We start from the raw sequence: 19666 nt of genomic DNA, 5'->3' as shown, positions 1-19666 counted from the left end.
CCCAGAAAAGGGGCAGGAAGCTCTCGAAGAATTGCATGCCGGATACTACGCCTGGCACATAGGCGGCAGATCTTTGGCTGTCAAGGCCAAGCGACAGGGTTATTTCTGGCTCATTCTTGAGTCAGACGCCATGAAAATGGTCAAAAAATGTGACAAGTGTTAAAGGTTTGGCAAACTCATCCATCAACCGGCCACTAACTTGACAGCAATCCATAGGCCAGTCCCGTTAGCAAAATGGGGCATGGACATCTTAGGTCCGTATACACCTGCACCAGGCGGGAAACGGTACATTCTGGTGGCTGTGGATTACTTCACCAAATGGGTTGAGGCAGAGGCGGTAAAAAATATCAAGACTAAGGATGTCATCTCTTTCATTTGGAAGAACATCATCACCCGATTTGAGGTACCTATGTCTATGGTTTTTGACAATGGCCTTCAATTTGAGACGCCTTAGCTCAAAACTTGGTTAAGAGATCCAGGGATCTCACATTTCTTTGCATCAGTCGGCCGACCCCAAGAAAACGGCCAAGTTGAAGCCTTCAACAAACTCATCTCATACGACATTAAAAAGAAAATTGAAAGAGCCGGTGGCTTATGGGCAGAAGAATTAATTCACGTCCTATGGGACATCCGGACAACTAAAAAAGGGGAAACAGGTGAAACCTCATTTCTCATGGTTTACGGTGCTGATGTCGTCTTGCCCATTGAGCATTATGAGCCGACTCTACGAGTCATGCTATATGATGAAGAGGCAAACTGGGAGACCATGCGGCTAGCATTGGACTCATTCCCGGAGCGCAGGGGCAATGCCGCCTTGCGTCATGAGATTTACCGTCAGAGAATGACCCGTGCCTACAACAAAAGATTACACAAACAGCCCCTAAAAGAGGGTAACTTTGTGTTATGGAAAATGGAGGCAACAGGTAGGGCCAATGAGCAGGGAAAGTTAACTCCTAATTGGGAGGGTCCCAACCGGATTTATGAGGAAGTAAGGAACGACACTTACCGCCTGGAGACCCTAGACGGTAGGCGGCTTCCCAGAACTTGGAATGTAGACAACTTAAAAAAGTTCTACTTCTAAGAATTGTAAATTTTTGTAAATGAAAAGCCTATCAATGAAAAAGTTGCTTCTTGTTTTCAATTCTATTATTTATTTATATTACATGCGCAATGTTTCAAACACCGCCTGAACGATGTATAAACAATTAAGTTTCACGAAATAGATTTAAAACTAAGTTAAAAATTTATTAGCTAATGTCCAAAAGACATGAGGCCAATGACCAGATGATAAACTAAGTTAAAAACTTAGTAGATAAATAAATGTCTAAGGGACGTGAGGCTAATGGCCGGATGATAATTTATTTTATAAATTCGTTTACTCCAACATGAGGGCATCATCAGGGTGAATTTTCGCAGAGGGCATCTCCCATTTTGGTGGCACATTGCTATATAAACCCATGCAGATGGTAAAGATTGAACGACCTAATTAGGTAACACATAGCCGTTTGCCCAGGATAATCTAAAGAATGACTAAGTTTACGAAAATCGGATGTCCAAGGGCATCAGCCGGTTGCCGACCGAAGTTCTAATTTAGATTATTTTTCGAAATTATGCAAGTCCTCCCAATGGGGAAAAAGGACGCCGAGCGTAATTGGATTGCAAATACCCCAGGCGGAGAAGAGGAAGTTCATTATAACTATTTCACAACCTGGGCTAACGGCTACTTTCTTGTATGATTGGACGGTTGTGTACTTGGTTTGGGGTAATCACTACTGTGATTGATTGACTTAGCAACATCTCATACTCCTTAAAGTATCAAAAGTTCCCAAGCCAATCAATCAGAAAAGTATTGAAACCAACCACACAGCCGCCCAGGGGCAAGCACAGCCGAATTGTCATTTACTGCATGCCATTACTAAGTTAGGCAAAAATTCAAGTATATAGGTATGCATAATTTAAATGCAAAAATTGAAACAAAACTTAGAGTAATTGAACAAAACCGACTCAGTCTGCATACTTCATAAATTTAAAACCGACCAAATGGCCGGGTGATAATCTTAATCGGATATGCATTCGGGCCAAAATATATATATATATATATATTGTTTATTTACCCAACTCATCAATCGGTAAAGATACACAGTTGCACGGCATACAGGCCGTAGAACAACGAATGACATACTGCCGCTGAAAAAACCAAGGCTGCTGAGTCTGCTCCGTCTGGGTTTGGCCTGTTGGGAGGTTTGCTTCAGTCTGCTCGGGTTGGACCAAGTTAGGGTCAACCGAGGCTTGATCAGTTTGATCCCCCACCTTCTCTTCTTCCTCGTCAGAGGCAACCTCAATGCCTTGTTCTAAGGCCCATTCCTTGAACGGTGGCGGTGCCTGATCCTGCAAGACCTCAGCATCATACACCGCTGTGGCGTACTCATACCTCAAGCGGAGATACTCAAAGTCAGAGCCTGGGTGAACAAGATCCAAAGCAAGCTTCAAGCGGGCCTCGGTATCTTTCTCGTTCTTAGCAACCAGCCATTGGAAAGCTCCTCTTGGTGATTGTTCTTCATTTGAATCATCTCAATATTGAGCCGACTGTTCTCTTCCTTCAACTGGAGGTTCTCCTTGTCCGCCGCCTCTAAAGCCTTCAGTTCAGACTTAGCGTTTTTTAATTCTAACTCTAAGATGGAGGCTTTGGCATTGGCCTCATCTACTGCAGACATCAGGTTCTTGATCAGCTCCTCCCATTTCAACTCTTGATCTTTAATTTCAATTTCACTCATGGTATTATGATATTGAGCATAGTTGAGAGCTTCCCATGCCTTTGTTTAGCATCATTTAATTCTTCTTGCTTCCGCCTGAACGGGACCTTGAGCCCGTCAACCCTCAGCATCGTCTGTAGAGTACAGACGGTAAGTTAGAATTCGGACAAGAAGAAAAAAGTACTTAAAAAAAATTCTAAGTTACCTCAGCCAGTTGGGCAAGGATCTGTTCAAAGTTGACCACCTGCAGCCCAGGCACTTTGTCCTTCTCTGACCTAGTGAAGGTCCTAAGCATCCGCTTAGCAAACTATTGGACATCAGGTCGGCTGTTGGAGGCATCTGCACCACAAGAAGTACTTGGTGATAGGGCAGCATAGACGCCACCTAGGTTGTGCCGGCTACTAATTGAATCTCTAGACGGGCTTGCTCGAGTCTTGACTCGCATAAAGTCAAGCGGCCAAGGGGGTTCAAAGCAGTTATTCTTAGCTTGGTCCCTAGGTTGGGAAGTTCCTCCTTCCCCAACCGTTGCATTACCGGTTGCAGCATCGAGTGGCACGCCACTCTTCGACGCCGTAGAGGCGTCCGACAATTTTGCAGTCGGACCTGAGCTTTCGCTCAAGGCCTTCAATACAGCCGGGCCTTTGCCATAGGTTGTTGGGTGTGTAGGATTCGGCTGCACAGAAGAAGTTGGTCGGGGGGCGGGGTTTTGTTTCCCCACCTTAGCCGGGGTCTTCTTTAACTCGTTTGGCTTGTAGGATTCGCTTGAACATCTTGCTGATAGAGCGGGGGATAGGCTTATTGCCACTTGATGAGTGGCATTTATGCAACGATTAAGGTTCATTTTGATGGTCATTTTCCCACATTTGCGTCTTGTTTGCATCCTTTTCTTTGCACTTAGTTCCCTTTCCCTTTATGCATCTTCTTTCCTAAATTTTGCCCTTTTTCCTACTCTTTACTTTGATTTCCATGATTATTCTTTGTAGGAACCGGGGTCTTTAAGAGGAGGAAACCAAAAGTTCAAGGAAAGCTGAAGATAAGCAAGGTTAAGGAGAGGTTCGGCCGAACCCCCTGAAGGTGCCGTCGAACCAGGGTGTGGCCGAACCTGCTCCACTGTCTGATCGAACGCAGAGGCAGAGTCAGGTTGCATTTTGGCGATTTTACAGGAGTAGTCGAACCTCAGAAGTTCGACCAGACCAAGATCAAGGGAGTTCGACCGAACCTACCCATGGTTCAGCCGAACCTACCCTATAGTCCGACCGAACCTTCCCAGTGTTCGGTCGGACCACTCCCTTACTTCAGCTAGCTGTGTACGGACTATATAAGTCCCATTTTTGAGAACGTTTTGAAAAAATTAGATTAACTTAGTTTTAAATTTTCTGCATTTTTTTAGCTTAATCTAGAGAGAGAAACACTATTAGTCTTCATTTGGTAGAGAGAAAAAGTATAGATTTCTTCGTTGATGAACTTTGATTTTGAAGAAGAAGCTTGTTTAATCCTTTGCATTTAATTTTGTTTGTTTACTTTGATTTTCCTTCTTTGCTTATTGATCATGTTGATGCTTATTGATTTGGTGATTGATATTGTTTTCAACATGATTTTGAGTATTCACTTAGCCAAGGGTTTGGGGATGGCGTAGTTGCTAATTGTTCATGCTTATAATATTGGGATTAAGTTAATTGTGATTAAAATCTTTGCATGCTTGATATTCTTTGATCTTCTTGCAAGTGCACATTGTTGATTGATTAAAGGTGAATCTTTGCTAACAAGGAACGGAAGTTGACTTAGTTAAGGTTCATTACTATCGATTGTTTTTTGATTGGACCTCCCAATATATGGATCTAGTGTGGAAACATAGAGGCTATGTTAGGAGAAACCGATTAACCCCGAAAGGCGGTTAGATTGGACCTTATTTCGATATTCACGCATGTTTAGTTCACTATTGATTTGCTTTTATGTTATTGCATGATCAAGCGGCATCTACATCTACCCATTTCCCTTGGTGTTAGTTATATTGATTTTAACTCGTTTTACCTTTAGTTTAATCTCTTAGTCATTCCTGTCCTTTGTCCCGAGATAGCTTAAAGTCTAGTGATGAATGCGGTGTTTATGTGCTTCTCCCTGTGGTTCGACCCCTATTCTTGCCATATACTTGTATTAGGATAAGTCGAGTGTTATAAATTGTATTTGATTTAGGTGTAGTTGTCTAACGACGCGATTATTCCTTTATCAAATTGGCGCCGTTGCTGGGGAGACGGCTTCCATTGCTATTTCATTGCTTGTTTGAGACTATCACACCTTTTATTTGTTAGTGTTTGCTACTTTTGTTACTTGTCAGTGCTTACGTTCTTCTTAGCTTTGTTGTATGAAAAGAGGACGAACCCGCTCAAGGTCTTTGATTCCCATCGATCCAGAGCTAGAGAGGTCTTTGTCCCTGCTTCGAAGAGAAGCGAGAGCAATGAGTAGAAATTCTCACACCCCGACGAGATGAGTAAGAGAATTAGAAGATACTCCACCCTCTTCACCCTCAAGTGTAGAATTAGATAGCCCTAACTCATCATCGAGTCCGAAAATCAAACCTTTCTCAACCTATAAGTTCGAGAGTGAAGAAGGTCTTAAAATGGGAGAGAATACACCTTTGAGTCATCTTGGGGCTCTCAAAGCCTTTAGAGCACAAAGTGGGATCTTAACTCCTACTACTCAAGACAATAATTTCGAAATCAAGCCCAATTTGATTGCTTTGATACAGAGGAAACAATTCTCGGGTGGGAAATTTGAGAGTCCCCATGAACACTTAAAAGAGTTCGAGAAATATTGTGACACAGTAAAGGTCAATGGAGTGACTCAAGAATATATACGCCTCAAGATGTTTCCATTTTCTCTAATTGGGAGAGGACTAGAGTGGCTAGAGAAGGAGGTGCCCCCTAACTCTCTCACAACATGGGACCAAGTGACTATGACTTTCTTGAGAAGGTTTTATAACCATAGGAAGACCGCCGAGGCTCGGTCTTTGATCCAAGGTTTTCGCCAAAAGAGTGGTGAGTCTCTAAGTGCGGCATGGGAACGATACAAAGAACTTCAACGTCAATGCCCACACCATGGGATACCCAAGTATCAACTCATTCACACTTTCCATGGAGGTCTCACACCTCAAGGAAGAACAAGCCTAGACGCCGCGGCCGGCGGTCCAATCATGAACAAAGGAGAGGATAAAGTGGAGTGTATTATAGAGGAGGCCGTAAAGCACTATGATGATTGGTATGAAGGAGAAAGGGATGCTACTTCTAGTAAGGGTGTTTATGCATTGGAGCAAGCCAACGCAATCAACAACCTCTCTACCCAAATCTCCAAAATGACCAAGCAAATGGACGAATTGATGAAAGAAAGGTCCAATCCTCATGGAAATACCTCTCCTTCAACTAAGGGAGGCAATGGTATGACCACTTCTTCCCCCTCTTCTTACAATACAATGCCCCAAGGATGCATGTTTTGTTATAATTGCGAAACTTATGATCATGATACCTCCCATTGTGTTTATGCTTGTGAAGTTCAACCCCTTCTCCATGAACTTGTACATGATGATAATGTGGAAGATGTCAATGCTATGAATTTTGCTCCTAGAATGGGGAATGTAGGGAACTTGAGGCCAAACTCCAATCAAATGGGAAATTGGAATCAAGGTGGAAACCGTGGTTGGAACCAAGGTGGTGGTGGTGGTTATGATAACCAATACCATGGTGGGGGAGGCCCTTCCAATTTAAATGGAAGAGGCTACTCTAACCAAAAGGGGTATGGTAATCAAAACCAACAACCTAATTCCCGATACCATGACCATCGAAATCAAAATTTTGGTGATCAAGGTAACATGGGAAATAATCAACAAAGCAATGTTCCTAACCAAGGCACCGGAGGCAATAGGGGTCAATATGTCTCTAACTATTCCCAAACTAATAGGCCTCCGGGTTTTCATCAATCCCAACTTCCTCCACCTCAACAACCTCTTCAACTTGAAGCCCCTCCATTTGATCCCGTGATGGCTAAGTTAGATGCTATAATGAAAATGCATGAAGAGGATAAAAATCGAACTAATGCTCACATGAAAATGCTTGAAACCCAAATTGCTCAACTTGCATCTAATTCATCATCATCATCATCATCTTCTTCTTCTTCTTCTTCTTCTTCTACCATTCCAAGTCAAGGAGTCAACCAAAACCCTTTGTATGCCGTGACAACTAGGAATGGGAAGGTAGTAGGGAGTGACCCTTTAGTTGAGGAAGAACCCCAAGAGGAGGTGGAGTTAGAGAATGAGGGTGAGACAACCAATGAGTCATTGAGTGTTGAGAAGGAAAAAGATGTTGAGGTGCCAAAGGAAAAAGAAGCCACCCCCTTACCCCTAAATCGCCAACCTAGAGAGGAGAAGGTTCCCTTTCCACAACGATTTGTGAGAGCTAAACTTGATGCCCAATTTGGGAAGTTTTTGGAAGTCATTAAGAATTTGCATGTTTCCGTTCCTTTTGTTGATGCTATGAAGAAAATGCCCCACTATTCCAAATTCTTGAAAGACCTTTTGAGTGGGAGAAGGGAGTGAAACGGTGAGCTTGATCGCCAATTGTAGTGAAATTATTTCCAACAAACTTCCTACCAAATTGAAAGATCCGGGTAACTTCTCCATCCCTTGTTCTATTAATGGCATTGAGTTTGATAAAGCCTTGTGTGATTTAGGAGCAAGTGTGAGTCTCATTCCCTATTTCGTCTACCAAAAGCTTAGTGTTGGAACCCTCTCCCCCACTAACATAACTCTCCAACTAGCGGACCGTTCCATTAAGTTCCCCATGGGCAAGTTTGAGGTCATTCCCCTTAGGGTAGGAAAGTTCACATTCCCCGTGGATTTCTATGTGCTAGAGATGGATGAGGACGAGAGGATTCCTATAATTTTGGGTAGACCATTTCTAGCTACTTCTAGAGCTATTATCGATGTGAAGGAGGGTAAGATATCCTTTAAAATTGACAATGATTCCATTGAATTTGATTTGAATAGTGTCATGCAACAATCCTCCTCAAGTGGTGAATGCTTTAGAGTAGATGTTCTTGATACCGTGCTTAATGAATTTTCTCGCTCCCACTTTCATGCTACTAATGATCCTCTCGAAAGTGTGTTGTTGAATGAATCCAAGATAGGTACTCACAAAGAAGACATACAATTCTATGAGGATTTTCTAGAGGAAAGCAAGAAGGAGTGCAAGGATGCAAGCATGGAAGAGGAGGCTCCTTACATTCATGACCTCTTTCAAGTTGAAGAAAGAGAAGAGAACCCCAATGGTAAGGGAGCACCAAAGGTAGACTTGAAACCTTTACCTTTGGGCTTGAGGTATGCATTTCTTGGTTCCGATGAGTCTTTCCCCGTGATTGTCAATTCTAACCTAACGGAGGAGCAAACCTCCCTCTTGATCAATGTTTTGAGAAAACACAAGAAAGCTTTGGGTTATACCATTGATGATATCAAAGGTATAAGTCCATCTTTATGCATGCACAAAATTGATCTAGAGGGAGATGCCAAACCCGTTAGACAAAGGCAAAGAAAGCTTAATCGTTCAATTCAAGAAGTTGTGCGGAAGGAAGTGGCTAAGCTTCTTGATGCGGGAATTATTTACCCAATTGCTCATAGTGATTGGGTATCTCCCGTACAAGTTGTGCCTAAGAAAGGGGGCATGACATTAGTGAAAAAAGATCATGATCAACTAGTGCCTACTAGGCTTGTTACCGGTTGGCGCATGTGTATTGACTATCGCCAACTTAACACAAGCACATGCAAAGATCATTTTCCACTACCGTTCATTGATCAAATGTTGGAAAGGCTTACAAAGCATTCCTTCTATTGTTTCCTTGATGGTTACTCGGGATTTTTCCAAATCCCGATTGAACCCAAGGATCAAGAGAAGATGACTTTCACATGCCCCAACGGTACTTATGCGTATCATAGGATGCCTTTCGGGCTTTGTAATGCCCCCGCAACATTCCAACGTTGCATGATGTCAATTTTTAGTGATATGATTGAGGATGAGATAGAAGTCTTCATGGATGACTTCTCCGTTGGAGGAGCCACTTATGAAGATTGTCTATCCAATTTATCTCGTTGCTTAGAAAGATGTGAGAGAGCCAACCTCGTGTTGAATTGGGAAAAGTACCACTTTATGGTGGAAAGTGGAATTGTTCTTGGGCACAAAATTTCCCATGCCGGCATTAAGGTAGATAGAGCCAAGGTGGAGGTCATTGAGAAACTTCCTCCTCCCACCAATGTGAGGGAAGTGAGGTCTTTTCTTGGCCATGCCGGGTTCTATCGGCGCTTTATAAAAGATTTTTCTTTGATTGCTAAGCCTTTCACATCCCTATTGCAACAAGATAAAGAGTTTGTGTTTGATGATGCTTGTTAAGAGTCTTTTTGTAGGTTAAAAGAAGCACTTTGCACCGCTCCTATTGTCCAAGGTCCGGATTGGTCTCTTCCATTTGAAATCATGTGCGATGCAAGCAACGAGGCTATTGGATCGGTTCTTGGGCAACGAAAGGATGGGAAACTACATGTCATACACTATTTGTCTAAAACTCTCAATGATACCCAACGAAACTACACAACCACCGAGAAGGAGTTCTTAGCGGTTATTCACTCATTTGAGAAGTTTAGAAACTATCTCATTGGTTCTAGGACAATTGTGTATACCGACCACTCGGCTTTCAAATATTTGATAAGAAAGAAGGAAGCTAAACCGAGGTTGTTGAGATGGGTTTTAGTTCTCCAAGACTTCGATTATGAGATGAGAGACAAGAAGGCAGCCGAGAATGTGGTGGCGGATCACCTTTCAAGGTTGGACGGTGAAAGGTTTCATGATGATGGTTTGCCAATAGAGGATTCTCTAAGGGATGATGTGCTATATGTCCTTGAGGTGAAGTCGGAGCCATGGTATGCGGATATTGTGAATTATTTGGCTTGTAGTGCCGTACCTCCGGATTTCACTTCACAACAACGTCGAAGACTCAAGCATGAGGCCAAGAGATACATTTGGGATGATCCTATTTTATTGAAGAGAGGGGTCGATGGTTTGTTGAGGAGATGCGTCCCCAACGACGAGGTTCAAAGTGTTCTCCATATGTTCCACTCTTCTCCTTGTGGTGGGCATATGAGTGCTCAAAAGACCGCCTCAAAGGTTCTACAATCTATGCTCTTTTGGCCTTCTCTATTCAAGGATGCTTGGATTTTTGTTAAGACTTGTGATAGATGTCAACGGATGGGGAATATTTCTAGGAGGGATGAAATGCCGCAAAACCCTATCCTTGAGCTTGAAGTTTTTGATGTGTGGGCTATAGATTTCATGGGCCCTTTTATTTCTTCACATGGGAACAAGTATATTTTGGTTGCCGTTGACTATGTCTCTAAGTGGGCGGAGGCCGTGGATTCCCCTACGAATGATTCTAAGGTAGTGGTTAATCTTTTTAAGAAAGTGATTTTCCCAAGATTTGGTGTTCCAAGAGCCATAATTAGTGATGCGGGGTCACATTTAAAGCACCACACCTTCGTTCGACTTCTTGATAGATATGGAGTGTCTCATAAGCGGGGGCTTTCTTACTACCCTCAAACGAGTGGTCAAGCGGAGATCACCAATAGGGAGATCAAAGTGATCTTGGAGAAGACGGTTGCTAGAACAAGGAAGGATTGGTCTTCTAAACTCATCGACTCTCTATGGGCGTATAGGACCGCCTTCAAAACTCCTTTAGGGACCACTCCCTATAAGCTTGTTTATGAGAAAAATTGTCACTTGCCCGTAGAGATGGAGCATCGAACCCATTGGGCGATCAAGCTAATCAACTTTGACCTCCATAATGCGGGTGAACAAAGGCTTCTCGAGCTACATGAGTTAGAGGATTTGAGGATGAATGCTTACGATAGCGTAAGCATGTACAAGGCACAGACTAAGGCTTGGCACGATGCTCAAATTGTCAAGAAGGAATTTGTCAAAGGCCAAAAGGTCCTCCTATTCAACTCCCGCTTGAAGCTTTTCCCGGGCAAGCTTAGGTCAAGGTGGATTGGGCCGTACATTATCATGGAGGTATTCCCATATGGCGCTTATGAGATTTCCCAAGACGGGTATACTCCATTCAAAGTGAACGGTCACCGGCTCAAGCCCTACTACGAAGGATTCCCAAGTGATGAACCAATTTCTGTGACTCTTCTTGATATGCATCATCAATTTGACCCTCCTTGATTAGTTTAAGGAACGTCGAGCTAACGATGTAAACCAAAAGCGCTTCCGGGATGCAACCCGAGTCTCTAACCCTTTTCTACTCTCTTCTTTTCTTGTTGCTTTGTTATTTATCTATCTAGAATTTTGGATTATTGGATTTTTGAGTTTTGATTGTGTTGGAATTTTTGGTATGCTTTTCTTTAGCATGATTGTATGGTGTTTTAGTGTGTTCTGAAGAGGGGTGTTTGTGCATATTTTGCTGCAAAATGAGCATTTTTAGGTGGTTCGACCGAACTCCCTGAAGGTTCGGTCGAACTTTCTGAAAGGTTTGCCCGAACCTTCTTGAGTTCGGTCGCACCTCCTTTGGAAGCTAAATATGAAAACTTTCTGCCAGAATTGCAGAAATTAAGGATTCAGAGTAGGTTCGACCGAACAGATAGGGGGTTCGACCGAACCTTAGTTCGCCCAAACATTATTGAGTTCGGTCGCACCTCCTCTGGAATTAAAAACTGGAAACTTTCTGCCTATTTTGTGAATTCAGCGTTAGAGAGAAGGTTCGACCGAACCTTGAGCAAGTTCGGCCGAACTATTTCAATGGTTTGACCAAACATACCCAAGGTTTGGCCGAACCTTTGACAGGTTTTAAAAAAAAAAGGGCTGCTGTTTTTCCCCACGGTTTCTCAATTCATTTCAGCCTCTCTCTCTATTCTCCTCCTTCTCCCTCTAAACTCCATTGCAACCCCTCATACAACCTCCCATCTCCATTAAAATCACTCAAATCTTCTCTTTTTCTCACTTATTTTCCATCCTCTACTCACTTTCTACAATCTCCACCCAAATTCCACACAAAAATCCCATCTTTCAATTTTTCCCCAATGTCTAGGGTTTGAGTGCTTTGGTGTTTTTGGGTTTCTACTTACTTACAATCAATTGTGGTATGGTTTTCCTACCTTTTGCAAGTTCATTTCTTCAATTTCTCATACTTTTACCATGTTTTGCATGTTTAAATATGAATTGTAGTATTCTTGAAATTGTTGGTAATAGCTTGTTTGATTCATGTGGTTCTTTGGATTTACTTGTTGCAATTGATTGGTAATTGATAGTAGAACATATTGCTATGATGATTATGCATGTATACCTTGGTTTTATTTGATCTCAATGTCTTTGCTTAAATATGTTGATTTCATGCTAGGGTGTTCATGCTACTATTTGATGATTGAGAAATTCATGAGTTGGATGTTGTTGGAGATTGATTCTCGTTGTTTTTGGTTTGATTTTGATGGTTTGGTGAATGATTATCACGTAATCAGGGGACATCATGCCAAAATTCACCTAGACTTTGTTAGGACTTACATATGAATGTCATAGGATTTCTTGCCCATGCCTTGGTTTAAATGTGTCCATTTATGCCTTGAATTGTATTGTTGTTATCCTCTACATCTATTTCACAACTCAAGGCAGCTACTTTCATGCATACACTTTTACCGTGGCTAGCTTCTTATGTCATTTCTTATCAAATTGTCCTAATGATAGCTCTCGGTAATTTTGTAGAATCATGGTACTCGGTAAGAGCAAGTCAAAGAGGAAGAGAGTGGGTGAATCTTCATCAACGAATTTCCCGCCCCCTCCCGGCATAAATGATCATAGCATAATTTCTCCGAATGAGCACTTTTGGGACGTCTACAAAACCCTCATCAATCGTCTCATCCGATCAACAAGGTTCTTTTGTCCTACAACGTTGCAAAAACTCGGTATCTTGGATGAGGTAGTCCGGTTAGCACAAAATTTTGGATGGGGTGACTTCATCTACCTCCACGCTCACACCTATGAGCGAGTGACTTTGGAATTCCTTGCCTCTCTCTGCAAGGAAGTCATAGAGCCGGAATTCAACGATGAAGAACCTCAACTTGTGATACATTTTCGCATGTTCAATGAGGATCACTCCCTAACCGAGAGTGATCTAAACGAGATCTTTCATTGGCACGCGACCGGGCTAGATCATCCTTGCGAGATGACTTCCACTCACCGCATCCCTTACAACGAGCAAGAGTGGTGGAGGAGCATATCCACCAGGGATAGTTTCCGAACTAACACCTCTAAGGTCAACAACATCATCCATATAGCCATGAGATACTTTGCTCGGCTTCTCCAATATGCCGTGTTCTTCAAAGCAAACCTCAGCTCAATGGTTAAGGATGAGGTAGCTTGCCTATTTTTGGCCGATAACCCTCAGCGCCTCAAGTTCCAATGCTCCTCCACCTTCATCCAAAGGCTTTTGGATACTCGGGACAACTGTCTTGGTGACGATATTTTTATGGGGGGCATGATCACTATCATTGCCCTTTTCTTGAAGAATGGAGCTTACAAGGAACAAATAGAAATGCTCCCCTTTGAGCACCAAACCCGAGAGGAAGTCACCGACGAGTATCCTCCCCATTCTCTCTCCCTTAGTGCTCTCCGTCACAACCGCTTCATCAACTACACCACAAGCAAGCGCAAGTTTATCCTCTTAGTGGATAAAGAGGTAGAATGGTGTGTCCTTTCGGACCCCTCTCTCACTACGGTGGACCACTCCACTCCTCTTAAATGGAAGATCCCTCGACAGCACATCCCTGATGAATTGAGAAGAACCCGAACCCGAGGTGCAGTTCCTCATCCTCCACCGGTCCACCGCCCGGAGCAAACCGTTCCCCCCCTTAGCAGGGGAGGTGAGGCATCTTCCTCTTCTTCCTTTCCTCCCTTTGATTTGAATGCCCTCCATAGTACCCTCGAGGATATCAGCCGTGATAACCAAGCCACTTTTCTAGGCCATATGCCCCTAGCACTCGGTTTGCTCGGGGCATTCCGATGCTAGGGGTATTTTGGTAATTTTGTTGATTTATTAGTAATTTTCTTGCCTCGTCTTTTATTATTTTCGACTCGACTTCCAAAGCTCGATTTCGACGCTCGAAGCTCGAATTTTCGACGTCTAAATATTAATTACACGGGCAACTCAATAATTCCTTCCGAATTAATTCGTCACATCGGTTCGTTAGTTGCTTGGGTGTGACCCGAAGGGTTCAGTCAAGATTAAGCTGTAATATTAATTAGACATTAATATTACTGATCGGAAGCGGCCTCCACCCAGGCATTCCGATCACTTGACTTCACTGAATAATGAGCTTTCTAATAATTCCGAACCCTCTATCGGAATAATACACTTGTTCAAAGGACACCATTCCTTTCAATCTCCCACTTGTCCTTCCGGACAAGTGCGCTCTTAGTGTATAGCCTTTTTCCTATGTCACTTAATGTCTCTTCATGAACTATAAGGTAAGATTTATTTGTCATCCTTATTATGTCCAGAAGTGTTTCTCGATCCCGAGTCCGACTGTCTATAAACAGATGATTTCTAAAATCCATCCGAACACGGCCATGCATTTTTACAGTCTCATTCTTCGAGAGGCCTTGTAAACAACAAAGATATCTTCCCTATTTTAGTAGGGGGACATTCCCAGTCTTGTAATGCAGCTTCTCTTACTTAGAGGATCTAGCCGCCCGAGTGTTGCCATTATAATCCCCTTTTACGGCAGACGTTTGACAACATCAAAGCAGACTAGTACTCAAACAAGAGAACTCACAATACTCATGGTCGAGGAAATAGGTTCCGATAGCCATAATGAGAAGTATACTTATGACGATGTTTAATCTCTTAAAGTATTCTCATAGGTCGATCCAGTATGGTTCTAAACCAATACCTGCAAATGATTTATGACAATCATGTCCTTGTAGCACAAGAAACGGTGCTATAAATAAAACTACACACTAATCTCAAGTGGTCATTAATCGTCTATAGTTTAAATGACCTTGATTAGGGATAATTCTCGATTGTAATATTCAATGTTCACTTAATAGGTGTTTCCTTACCAAGACTTGTCTTGATACCCTATTTTGAATATTCTCATAATCGAATTGACTCATTATTTAATTCTAAACCACAATTAAATAACAAACGGAGTGATAAAATATATAACAAACGGAGTGATAAAATATTGCATGAAATTTAAATTACTCTAAAACATGAATGGTTTTTCTTAGTGTCTTACATTAAATCTTCAAAAATTAACTAAAACACTAAACAGGGAAATCAAAGCCAGTCTCCAACATGCCTGATTCCCATTGCCTCAACGTGCTTGTTGTGCTTCACTTGAGGCAAAGGTTTAGTAAGTGGTTCGGCTACATTGTCATCCGTTCCAACTTTACAAATTCTGATTTCACCTTCTGATTTCCATTCTCGAATCATGTGAAACCGCCGCTTGACATGTTTGACCTTCTGATGTTCCCTTGGCTCTCTGAACTGAGCAATAGCTCCATTATTGTCACAATAGAGGGCTATTGGACCCTTGATGGAGGGTATAACATCAAGTTCACCAACGAACTTACGAATCCAAACAGCCTCCTTAGCCGCTTCAGTAGCTGCCAAGTATTCGGCTTTAGTTGTAGAATCTGCAGTTGTGCTCTGCTTGGCACTCTTCCAACTAAACTCTCCTCCATTAAGACAGAACACATATACAAATTGAGATTTGAAATCGTCTCTGTCTGTCTAGAAGCTCGCGTTAGTGTAACCTTCAACAACTAATTCCTCTGAACCACCATACACCAGGAATTTATCCTTGTTCCTTTTCAGGTACTTTAGGATATTCTTGGCTGCAGTCCAATGGGCCTCTCTTGGGTCTGATTGGTAACGGCTCGTAGCACTTAAGGCATATGATACATCGGGCCCAGTACATATCATGGCTTACATGATCGATCCAATTAGCAAAGCATATGGAATCTGATTCATCCTTTCCCGCTCATCAGGTGTCTGTGGACACTGCTTCTTACTTAGGGTTATGCCATGTGACATGGGTAGGTGACCTCTCTTGGCGTCCTCCATGCTGAATCGAGCCAGTACCTTATCTATATAAGTACTTTGGCTCAATCCAATCATCCTTTTCGATCTATCCCTATAGATCTTGATGCCTAGTATGTACTGAGCCTCTCCTAAGTCTTTCATTGAAAAACACTTTCCGAGCCAGGCCTTACAGACTCTAACAATGGAATGCTATTTCCAATGAGCAATATGTCATCGACATATAAGAGTAGGAAGGCGATGTCATTCCCACTGACCTTCTTGTAAACACAAGATTCATCTGGATTCTTGATAAAACCAAAGTTACTAATGGCTTCATCGAATCGCAGATTCCAACTCCTGCTAGCTTGCTTCAACCCATAAATGGACATTTAAAGCTTACAAACTTTCCCAGCATTGTTTTGGTCGACAAAACCTTCAGGCTGTGTCATATACACATTTTCTTCCAAAATATCATTGAGGAAGGCGGTTTTGACGTCCATCTGCTATATTTCATAATTGTAATATGCAGCAATCGCTAGGAGGATCCGAACGGATTTAAGCATTGCGACTGGAGAAAGGTTTTATCGTAATCAATACCATGAACTTGCCTGTAACCTTTTGCTACCAATCTAGCCTTGTAAATGAATATATTTCCATCTTTGTCGGTTTTTAATTTGAAAATCCACTTACATCCGATAGGAATGTAACCTTTGGGTAAGTCAACCAAGTCCCAGACTTGATTTTCAAACATGGAATCCATTTCAGATCTCATGGCCTCTTGCCATTTAGCAGAGTCGGTGCCTACCATCGCTTGCTTGTAGGTTGCCGGTTCATCTCCATCCATAATCAGGATGTCCTGATTCTCGGTTAATACTATACCAAGATACCTATCAGGTTGAGATCTCGGCCTCTGAGACCTACGTATGGTAACGGACTGAGCATTTGAATTGTCGGTTTGACTTTGCACATTTTGACTAGCGTCAACAGATGTTGTTTGAGCACTATGGCTGTCAATCTGATTTTGTTTCACGTCCTCTCGAACTTCATCGAGTTCGATTTTCCTCCCACCTGTCATTTTGGAAAGGTGTTCCTTCTCCAAACAGACACCATCACGAGCAACAAACACTTTGTTCTTGGATTTATTGTAGAAGTAATACCCTTTGGTTTCTTTTGGGTAACCCACAAAGTAAACCTTATTAGATTTGAGATGAAGTTTGTTAGAAATCAATTTCTTGACATATGCTTCCCATCCCCATATCTTTAGAAAAGACAACCTAGGAGGTTTCTTCGTCCATAACTCGTATGGAGTCTTTTCTACAGCTTTTGATAGAGCACAGTTCAGTGTTAGTGCCGCAGTTAGAAGTGCGTGTCCCCAGAAAGAGATAGGAAGATCACTAAGACCCATTGTAGATCGTACCATGTCTAACAAGGTTCAATTTCTGCTTTCGGATACTTCGTTCCATTGTGGAGTTACTGGAGGTGTCAATTTTGAAAGTATACCCTTTTCCTTCTGATGGTCATCGAATTCTTGGCTCAAGTATTCACCACCTCGATCCGATCGAAGGACTTTGATTTTCTTGCCAAGCTGATTTTCAACTTCACTCTAAAATTCTTTGAACTTTTCAAACGATTCAGATTTGTGCGACATGAGGTAGACATAACCATATCTACTATAGTCGTCTTTGAAGGTGATAAAATATCGATGTTCGTTCCTTGTGGCGGAGCTCATTGGTCCACATACATCGGTGTGTATTAGACCCAATAAGTCTCCTGCCCTTTCTCCCAGCTTGGAGAATGGCTGCTTAATCATCTTAACTAATAAACATCCTTCGCAATTCTCAAACGATTGCAAATAGAAAGAGTCAAGAACACCTTCTTGTAGAAGTTTCTTGATGCGTTTGATGTTAATGTGGCCAAGACGACAATCCCACAACTACGTTTGACTTGACTCCATGGTCTTAGTCCTTTTGGCGGTATTATTCACTTTATAAACTTGTTTGTCTAAAGAAAGTACATAAAGACCATTTTCAGAATGTGCAATACCATATAAAACAATATCGAGATAAAATGAACATTCATTGTCCTTTACTCGAAATTCAAAACCCTTGGCATCCAACGCCGAAATTGAAATAATGTTTTTGGTAATGTTGGGAACAGAAAAACAGTTTTCAAGTTCTAAAACAAGCCCAGAGGGCAAAGACAAACTGAGAGTTCGTACGAATACGACTGCAATTCTTGCTCCGTTGCTGACCTGGAGTTCACCCTCTCCCTTCTGTAGCTTCCTAATGTTTCTTAGTCCCTGAGAATTGGAACAAAGGTGTGAGCCACATCCGGTATCTAATACCCATGATGCTGAGCTAGTGAAGTTTAAGTCAATAACGAATATACCTGATCTAGAAGCAATGGTTCTGTTCTTCTTATCTTCCTTGAACTTGAGGTAATCTCTCTTCCAATGTCCCTTCTTCTTACAATAGAAGCATTCGGAATCATATTTAGAAGACGCTACCTTCTTCTCCTTGTTATCCTTAGTAGCTTTAGACTTAGGCGGAAAGGTCTTCTTTTTTTAGCCGACTCAAGTCCAAACCTTCTTACCCTTCCCCTTAAAGCCTTTCTTCTTCTTACCTGAGAATTTGAACGACTTTCCCTTTTTGATCATGAGCATGTCATGCTTCCCCTCATCCTTGAGCGTTTTCTCGGCTTACTTCAACATACCATGAAGCTCGGTGAGGGTTTTCTCCATGCTGTGCATGTTATAGTTCATCTTGAACTGATCATAACCTTTGTACAGCGAGTGGAGAATGATGTCAATTACCATCTCGGTTGAATACCCCGCATCAAGCCTTTCCATGTTCTCAAATAATCCTATCATTTTGTGTACATGTGGGCTAACTGGCTGTCCTTTCTTGAGGTTACTCTCAAGGATCTGCCTATGGGTTTCAAACCTTTCAGTTTGGGCCTGCTCTTGGAACATGTTCTGCAGCTCAGAAATGATCTCAAAAGCTGTCTCCTTTTCAAAGAAAGTCTTTTGAAGCTCGGGAGACATTGTGGCCAACATGATGCATTTGACATCCCGATTGGCACTTTGCCATCGGTTTAGGGCAGCCTGAGTCACCTCCTCATTAGGAGTCTCTAGCATTTCCTCATCAAGGACATATTCCTTTTGCTCTTGCATAAGAAATATACGCAAGTTCCTTTGCCAATCAAGAAGATTTAGCCCACTCAACTTCTCCTTGTCGAGAATTAAGCGCAACGAGAATTGGTTGTTTGAGTTATTTGAAGACATGATTCTACAATTGAAAGAATTTGAAATGAAAAGTCATTCATAATACTTAAATAAGATTGAAATCATGCATTTTAATCAAACTTATTTAAACGTCTTATTCACACATTAAAATTGTCCCCATTTTTGTGAGAATAAGTCGATTCCAAGATCCAAAGAAACAAAGAGTAATGAAGCATGCTTTGGCTTGTCTTAACACTCAATCTCCTAAGGTAAGCAACGCTTTGCTAATGGCTCCAAGCCACTCTTGGATGGATAAATCGTCGCATCTAATGCTCTCTCAACATCTTATCCACATTGCCATGACATATTAGGACTCCATCACTCATATCGTTGAGTATAACCAAAACCAACTTGCATACCCGGTATGCCTTACGTATCCTAGGGAGTAATAGTGATGCCTCGCTTTGGCGTAGCCCATCATTACTCTCAATACGTCGATAAGTGTTGCTTTGGAATGGCAATTTCACTCAATATTTTAGGGACCTGGGGTTTCTATGTTGGTTGATTTAAGTGTACTTAATTAATC

At 42.1% G+C, this 19666-nt stretch overlaps 1 non-coding gene across 1 annotated transcript; it reads right to left on the bottom strand.

The window, feature by feature from the left end:
- Positions 1 to 5749: 5749 nt before the first annotated feature.
- LOC145590393 (small nucleolar RNA R71) lies at positions 5750 to 5855 on the bottom strand. Its single transcript, XR_014101999.1, has one exon. It is a non-coding gene; the product is annotated as a small nucleolar RNA R71 (small nucleolar RNA).
- Positions 5856 to 19666: the final 13811 nt, after the last annotated feature.

The sequence above is a fragment of the Chenopodium album genome, chromosome 17 (assembly GCF_948465745.1).
Source record: "Chenopodium album chromosome 17, dcCheAlbu1.1, whole genome shotgun sequence".
In the NCBI taxonomy this organism is placed as follows: Eukaryota; Viridiplantae; Streptophyta; class Magnoliopsida; order Caryophyllales; family Amaranthaceae; genus Chenopodium; species Chenopodium album.
Note: the sequence above shows the minus strand (reverse complement) of the source record. Positions and strands in the feature narration are given on the sequence as shown.